Raw genomic sequence first — 8873 nt, forward strand, 5'->3', positions numbered from 1 at the left:
CTCCTGAAATAATGCTGTCTAAATTTATAGGAGCATCATTCAGGATCAACTCATTGAACCTTGACATTGATAACATTCCATTGTTCTTCCTGTTGATGGGAACCATTTTCTTAGTATCTCCTGCCATTGATTGGTGTTAGGAGGGGGATTTGAAATCAGGGCCTATGTTGCCACGTGGGCCTATGGATTCCCAGATAGTCTGTCAGCCCACAGCAATGCAAGGTGAAGTACCTTTGCAACAGTGTCATTCAGACCCATGAGGGTCACCGTGCAAAGGAAGAAAATATAAAAAGGCCACATTTTTTGTGTGCATTGCTTTCTCTGCAAGACCTGGGGGTCTAGGATCCCAGAAGCAGCTGTAGGTCTAGTGGCTGCACCCCAGCCTAGGGTGATCGAAGCTGAGGCACAGTTGCCACAACCTGACTTCAAGCTCATACTGAGAAAAGTAAAATAAAAAATTTAGCTCTCTCCCTTGCAATTCATGATGTATATTCTTCCAGACCTTGGATTTGAACTCAGGATTTGGGTAAATCTGCAGCAATGTGGATGAAGGGGAAGATCACTGTACTTGAAGATAAGAAAGTCAGGCCTGTTTACTAGCTCTGAATTCAAGCCCCACCCCTGGAAACATACTATTTATATACATTGTAAAGGTAGGATTTATACTTACCTATAGATGTTCAGTCCATACATGTGTGTGGTTGTTCCTTGAATTTTTTGTTTTATTCATTTATTTACCATTGATTGTACTATGATGATACCCATTCCGTTTATTACATTGATGACATCCTATTACAGAGGATGTAGATTTGTATAAATGTTCTCCATCTTATCAGTGTTCTCAGGATCACAAAGGATATTCAAAGAAAAGGAAGACAATTTCACACTTGGCTTCTTACTCCACAACCCACTTGTTGGTAGTGCTGGGATCTTAACTCAGGTCCTAGTAGGACCAATTGGCCAATAAGTCAAGGTGAACACACCAACCTGTGAGCAACTAAGGATGTAGGCCATTCCCAGGATCTGACATTTATCCCCAGGTTCGTCCAGTATAGTCATAAATTCATAATTTAAACATACAATCTATATTGATATCCATGTGTAAATAGCATCTTGTATTTAGTGAACTTCTCTTTATTTTGTCTCTATTTCATGGAGGTATTGTGTATTTTACTAAATATGGTGACAGGTATAACTTTGCTGACATGGATGACAACCTGTTCCTATGGTTATAGGGTTGCCTATGAATTCCTCTTCTTGGTGAGATTCAGGACTTTCACAGGAGAGGAAAACGTGTGCAACAACTGGCTTCTGACCCAGAATTTGCACAGCACAGGAAAACAGGTGCAACGACTGGCTTCTCACATCAGGGTGAATTTTTGGCAGTGCTGGGTTTTGAACTCGGGGCCTAGGAGGCCCAACTGCGCAATCGGTCCATGTGATCACACCAGACTTTGAGCCACTAAGGAGATGGGCTCTTCTCAGGAACTGAGATCGAGCCAGGGAGGCCAAAATAGTGCTCAATGCATCATTGAAACATGGGATATATATTCACATTCGTGTGTGGACTGCATCATTCATTGAGTGTACTTATTGTGTTTATTTTGTATGCTATTCATGGATGTATTGTGTATTTTCTTATGTATATGATGACAGGTATAACTGGGCTGACATGGATAACAATTTATTCCCATAACCACAGGGTGGCCCATGCATTCTCCATCCTAGCTGAGACCCAAGACTTGCACAAGAAAGGAAAACAGATGCAACAATTGGCTTCTGACATCAAGATGAATCTTTGGCAGGGCAGGGATCTGAACTCGGGGCCTAGCAGGCCCAATTGGTGAATGGGTCCACACGAGCACACCAGCTTTTGAGCGACGAAGGAGCTAGACATTCCCAGTACCTGAGTTTAAGCCCCCCTGGGGGGAGAGTGGGGAGCACAATAGTCATCCATTCATAAGCTGAAGGTAGAATGCAAATAAGTACATATTTGTATAGAGTAGGATTGATGGTGACCTGTGATGGAATCCAATCTGTGAGTACCTATATTTGGATCTTTTCTGATGCATCCATTTCATGTCTGTGATGATTATTATCATGCTTCACTAACTCTTCTCTACAAATAATCTATATCCAATGAGTCTTGCATATTATTTCCTATTGACATCATGCATGAACTACTCATTCAAGGATGAGATCAATCGCATGCCATGACACTTCCTAGGTCCAGAAACAAGAATCTCAGGATCTCCCGCCATTTCCTCCTCCTAGGGAGACTGAATTCAAGCCTTAGTCCTGGAAAACATACTCCTTATATACATTTTAACGATAGGATTTATATTTCCATTCAGATGTTCAGTCCATATTTTGTTGGGTGTGGTCATTCATTTTATTTCTTGTTTTATTCATTTATTCACCATTTATTTTATTGAATTTGATGACACCTATACCATTTATTACATTGTTTACATCCTATCACATAGGATCTAGATTTTAGATGTGTTCTCAATCATGCCTGACAGTGATGGAGAACACAGTGCCTAGCAGGCACAATTCATGAATGGGTGAATTTGAGCATGGGAGCCTCTAGCCAATGAAGCTGTCAAGTGGTTCCCAGGCGCTGAGATCGACCCTCACTTTTGGCCAAAACAGCGATATATGGATAGGCAGACAGTGGTATACAAATAAATATATATTGTTAAAGAGTGCCAGAGCCGTCTATCTATGATTGAAAGACACCTACTACGTTCCTACCAACTCTTAGGTATTTATTATACCACCATTGAAGGAATATTATTCTTTTCATGATTAATGAACTATACGTTAAGATCAATCAGTATTCTAGGACAATTGCATCCAATTTTAGACTAGACAGATGCATGAACAACTACTCATTCAATCGGTATTCCCATGAATAGGAATAAGTCTCTTGTGTTCTCCTGCCATTGGTGTCAGGACTGGGATTTGAACCCAGGGTTTATGTTGACAGGTTGGCCTATGGCTTCACTGATAGCCCACCAGCCATCAGCAATTGCAGGTCAGGTCCACTTTGCAACCATATCATTCAGATCCAGGATGGTGACCATGCTAAAAAAAAAATCATAAAGTGCCAACCCTCTGCAGCTCGCCACTTTTTGTGTTTTCCAGCTTCTTTTTTCTTCCTGCAAGCCCTTTGGGCCTAGGATCTCAGGATCAGCTATGGGTCTGGAGACTGCATCCCAGCCTAGGGAGATCCAAGCTGAGGAAATGTTTCCAGGACCTGAGTTCAAGCCCCATGGATGGCCAAAAAAAATAAAAATATTAATTATTTAACTATATAAAAAATAAAGCTCCCTGGTTTGGAATTTCTGCCAGTTTTCTTTCATAGCCTGGGATTTGAACTCAGGGTGTTGGCAAATTTGTAGCAATGTGAGGGAACAGTTGCCACTACTTGAGTTCAAACCCCGTGCCAACCAAAATGAAAAACTAAGTCACTGAACTTGGCAGGGGGAGGTAGTTGTGGAGATAGGAGGGAAGGGATGGTAGGGGGAAAACAAAGGAGGAGTCAATAATGCTCAATAGGAAATGTACTCATTACCTTGCTCCTGTAACTGTAATCCCTCTGTAAAACACTTTTGCAATAAAAAAGTAGAAAAAAAGAGAAACAATGTCGTTCTCAGAGAAGCAATTTAGAAGTAAGGAAAGGATGTCTGAATACCTGTACAAATTCCACACTGCTTTTCTTTAATGTTCAGTATGGAACTGAGTAAACATAAATGCTTCCATTAAAAAAAAAAAGAAATCACTGTCTTGGAACTGGAGCCAGTATTTCTGCCATTGCTAGGATTTGAGATCATTGACCAGGTAACTCTTTTACACCATGGTTGAAGGCGAAGTTCACTGTCCTTGAGGAAAAGAAATTCAGGCTAGATTCCCAGGGCCTGAATGAAGGCTCTGCAATGCAAAAAATGTTTCTATACATGTTTAATATATGATATACACTTACATATGTATGTTAATTTCATATTATGATTTTTATTATTGATTTTGTATTTTATTTATCTTGTATTCAATTATTGATTGATTATTGTATTTAGTATTATTATACACATAATATTTATTACAATTTGCACATCTATAATAAAATTCTATACAATAATTTAGGATATTTACTCATTTTTATTAATGTTTTATTAATTGTTGAAACATAATACATAATTAAATGGAAGCATTTGTCATAGTCTTCACATGTTTAGAGTCTCTCCCAAGTATGAGCTTTGTACAATCTTTGAATATCTTCCTATTGGGATTTCTTTTAATGATTTATAGTCAGAAATCTTTTCCTGAGGATAAACAAGTGAGGGATAAAATTGTAAGAGTGGGACTAGAAATGTGGCTTAGTGGTAAAGAGCTCGCCTAGCATGCAGGAATGCCAGGGTTTAAGCCTCAGTGCCACATACTCAGAAAAACAGAAGCTGTGGAGTGGCCTAAGTGGCTAACCTTGAGGAAAAGGAGCTCAGAGACAGTACCCATGCCCTAAGATCAATCCCAAGGACTGCCAAAAACAATAGATGAGATGTCAGTGGCTCACACATGGAACTCTACCTTCTCAGGAGGCTGAGAGCTGAAGATCACAGTTCAAAGACAGCCTAATCAAGGAAAGCCTGTTAGACGCTTATCTCCAGTGAACCACGAAAAGACCCTATGTGGCACTGTGGCTCAAGTGGTAGAGTGTTAGCCTTGACCTGAGGGGCTAAGGGACAGTGCCCAGTCTTGAGTTCAAGACACACTATTGGGAAACAAAGTGAAGGTTAATCCAGGTACTTTTCTTATTTGCTAATTATGAGATCATTCTTTGGAAAATGAACACTGATGTATACCAGAATTGGAGTCAGAGCTTAAGGTTCAAAACACATCCATATGCCCAGCCTCTCAGACTGTAGCATTGTAATCTTGTGTCCTACAGGGTTCTGAAAGGTCAATGTTGAAAGGCTTAATATGCTCCCCAAACCATTTGTGATAAGCAGTTGACTTGTATTGTCAAGGTCATTACAGTTCTGAACCTACCAGAACACCAGTAGTTCAAGCCCATCATCCTAGCTCAGGAGGCTGAGGATCACAGGGTGAAGCCAGCCAGGCAGAAAAGTCTATGACACTCTTACTTCCACTTCTGAAAGATCAGATATTCAAGAGTTTCCTGTGTTTCCTTTGGTAATGAGAAGTACTTGCACTCTAAATGTTCTTGGAGTTTTGAGCTATAGAAGCAAGAAAGAAACATTATTGACCCATCCTGGGTTCAGATGTAGTTCTCAGGATCCAAGCCCTAGCCCTGTTAGCAGGAAGAACTCCAGTGTAACACTGTATTTGAAGGACAGAAAACAGTTTCCAATTCAAGGCTATTTGCAGAAACCAGGCCTATAGGATTAGGAGGCAGAATGTACACATTCAACAGGTAAGTGAGCAGCAAAACAACTTCATTTATTCCAGGCACTGCCAGTAATGGGGAGAAACCTGAAAAATTTGTTAGAGTTACACCAGGGTCAGGCTTTCCTCAGCCTATTCAAACAATATCTAATTAACCTTCCTCCCACAGGTGAAGGGACTTTCAGGATATCTTTTGGTTAACAATAAAGAGCAAATTTAGTGGGGGAGAGGGGAGGAACAGAGTAGAAAAACCCTGCTCTCTGTTCTTAGGGAGTGGGTTTTTGACTCTCCATCTGTCAGATTTGAAGGCTGTTCTACTTCTGCCAGTCCTTTCTCCTTCCTTCATTCTCCATGTAATTAATGCAAATCCCCAGACCCACTAGAGTCAGGGTTGTTTCTCTTCTTTCTCCAAGCACCAGAGTTAGAACCTGGCTCTGAACAATTGTCTCTGGGGCCCTTGGCTACCTGAGAAGTGGGAAAGAGACAGTCTTCCTACTCTGTGGGTGTGTGAAGGCGATGCTGGTGTCCTGGCACACTGCATAAGGCCTAATGAGTGGGAAATGTTCCCTTCTTTCCTCCTGAAATCCAAGACCAGATTCATCTATCATCTTTCTATCTTTCCTTCTTTCTTTCTATCTTTCCTTTTCTTTCCTTCCTTCTTTCTTTCTTTCTTTCTTTCTTTCTTTCTTTCTTTCTTTCTTTCTTTCTTTCTTTCTATCTTTCTTTCTTCCTTCCTTCCTTCCTTCCTTCCTTTCTTTCTTTCTTTCTTTCTTTCCTTCCTTCTTTCTTTCTTTCTTTTTTTCTTTCCTTCCTTCCTTCCTTCCTTCCTTCCTTCCTTCCTTCCTTCCTTCCTTCTTTCCTTTGTTCTGTCTGCCTACCTACCTACGAACCTACCTACCATTCAACCTAGGTACAGAGCACATGGGCAGCAAAGATGGCTCTGAGAGAGTAGAGTGGGCTGAGCCCCATTTGCCTTATGTTCAGTGGGGAACCAGCCCGTGAAAGCTTAGGTGCATGATAAGGTGTGACCTTGACAGTAATTGGTTCCTCTTCCTCCCCTGCCATGCCACCTGCCCTTTTTTGGCTTTAAAAAGGGCTGCTCTCTGTTAATAAATGAGTTTTTCTTCCTGCTTGACTTGGCTCCCGGCTTTGTCTGATTGTTCCCCGGGCTGAGGGAGACTAGGGAATGGTCGAGTGCCACACTGACCTTTCTTCAGACCCCATCCATCTTTCATGGGATGGACGAAGACCCAACATCTGGTGCCCAATGTGGGGCATGAAAGGAAAATGTACTGGCCGAGGCTAAGCGGTCTTTCAGGGTAAGTGAAACCCTAAGTATGGGTAATGCTTTATCACAGAAGAAGGAGAAGGAGGCAACATTAGGCCTAGAAGGAGTACAGAAGGACTTCAGAAGTGAGAAGGAAAAGGACCGGGTCAAATTCAACCAAGAATGCACTGAAACATGCACAGTGGAAGTCAAAATGAAGGTGAAAGTTAACCCCTCTGACTCGGGTGACCCTGTAGGTCTTAGGCCCCTTCCCTATTCCCCCGATTGGAGGGGAGGTACTGCACCCTACGAGACCTGCGAAAGGGAGGTGCAAGACCCAGACACCTACCCCATGGAGGGGCTGAGGGCTGGGGAAGTAACCTACTGGAAGACCTTCCCTGGAAAGGAAGGGCCACCTGAGGGCCTGGACTCTAGGCCACAGGATTTGCTTCCCCAAGCATATCCATTCAATCTGTCACCAGGGGCTAACAGGCCTTTGGAATGGTATCCATGGGAAGCTAAGCATCTTAAAGAGCTCCTCAAGGCTGTGGCAGAGGATCACCCAAACTCTCCTTGGGCCCAGACCCTATTACAGGTGTACCTAAGGACTGGCTGGATGTGGCCAAAGCTGTCCTTCCTAGTTCTCAGATTATTAAATGGTGTGCTTTCTTTGAGGAGGAATGCAGAGTGTGGGCAGAGAATAACTGGCAGGCTCAACCCATGATCCCTATTACTTATGCCATGTTAGCAGGGATAAGGGAAGGGCATTCCACTGACTTCCAACAGGCCACAATACCTGGCCTGTACTGTGACCAGGTGAGGCAGGCAGGACTTGCTGCGTGGTACAAACTGGATGATGGGCCTACCGAGTCCCCCATAGCAAGAGTGAGACAAAAAAACTGGGTGAGCCTCTACCGGATTTCATAGACTGAATCCAATTGAGCATTCACTGCAAGCTGCCAGCAGGGAACCTCCAAGATCAGTTTGTAAAACTGCTGGTCTGGGAAGGGATGAATGCAGATCACAGCATGGCCTGCAAGGGATTCAGAGAGAGTTCCCAGGGCAGATGGGTGGTGGCCTCCCAGGATGTGGGAATGCAACAGCACCAGTTACAATCTTTAGCTTTAACTTTACAGGCTCAGACATCTTCAATGACTGAGGCTATTACCCAGGCATTGGCAGCCCAGGGCCAAGGAACCCCAAGATCATCTGGGAGAAGGACTTGTTTTAAATGCAGGCAAGAGGAGCACTTTAAGAGGGACTGTTTACAACAATCCCCGCCAACCGACCTGGGGGCAACTGCCCCCTACACTATGCCCTAGGGGCAGGGAGCGATACATGTTTGATTTAGATGGGAAGCCTTTAAACCAGGGGAAGGGCATCCTCCAGCCCCACTAACTCAAGGAGGAAACCCCTCTGCTGTGAGGCCCAGGCAGCCTTGTGGCAGGGCGACCCAGGCCCATTGGACCGTCCACCTGGTAGAAGGACTCTGCTCTAAAATGAGTATTCACGTAGTCGGAAAGAGGTTTCACTGCTTAATTGACACTGGGGCAGATGGAACCATACTCAGGGAGGTGGAAGTGCCCTTGGACTGGAAGCTTGCACCTGGGCCCCTGATATTGGTGGTAGTGGGCAACTCCCAGTCCCAAGAGATGGTTGACCTTATGACATGGACTAGCCCAGATGGAGAACAGGAAAAGATATGTCCTTTAGTGGGAAAACCTCACTGCCAATTTACTAGAACAAGACATGCTATGACAAATGGATGCCATGGTCACTACAGACCATCAAGCATCCTATGATGATATCCTGGATGTGGATGAAGCACAAAGGCTTAAACAGGATCTAGAGGGAGATAAGGACAAGGATTTTTTAAACTTTCATAATTACAGAGAAGAGCATAGGGGACATGCTCAGGTGCACCCCCAATCCTAAAAGGCCACTGCCCTGGGAGTACATCCCATTAGGGGGAAGCCTGGAAGCCCAATCTGGGTGGAGCAGTGGCCATTGACCAAACCTAACACCAGTATTTGTTATTCAAAAAGCCTCTGGGGTTTAGCATATGCTCCAAGATCTACATAAGGTACATGAAAGGATGGAGCTAGTAGGAACGCCCCTAAGAGGCATGCCCTGGACTCCTTCTATACCTTCAGAATATACCTTGGTTGTGAAAGATTGTTTTTTTCTATCACCCTGACAC

The 8873-nt window shown here is 43.4% G+C and overlaps 1 long non-coding RNA gene across 1 annotated transcript; it reads left to right on the forward strand.

Annotated features, from left to right (window-relative positions):
* Positions 1-513: 513 nt before the first annotated feature.
* On the forward strand, positions 514-1493 carry LOC138818264 (uncharacterized). The gene is made up of 3 exons (XR_011369027.1): positions 514-653; positions 837-1040; positions 1236-1493. It is a non-coding gene; the product is annotated as an uncharacterized lncRNA (long non-coding RNA).
* The last annotated feature ends 7380 nt before the right edge of the window (positions 1494-8873 follow it).

The sequence above is a fragment of the Dipodomys merriami genome, unplaced genomic scaffold, assembly GCF_024711535.1.
Source record: "Dipodomys merriami isolate MVZ:Mamm:240054 unplaced genomic scaffold, mDipMer1.0.p SCAF_724, whole genome shotgun sequence".
Classification (NCBI taxonomy): Eukaryota; Metazoa; Chordata; class Mammalia; order Rodentia; family Heteromyidae; genus Dipodomys; species Dipodomys merriami.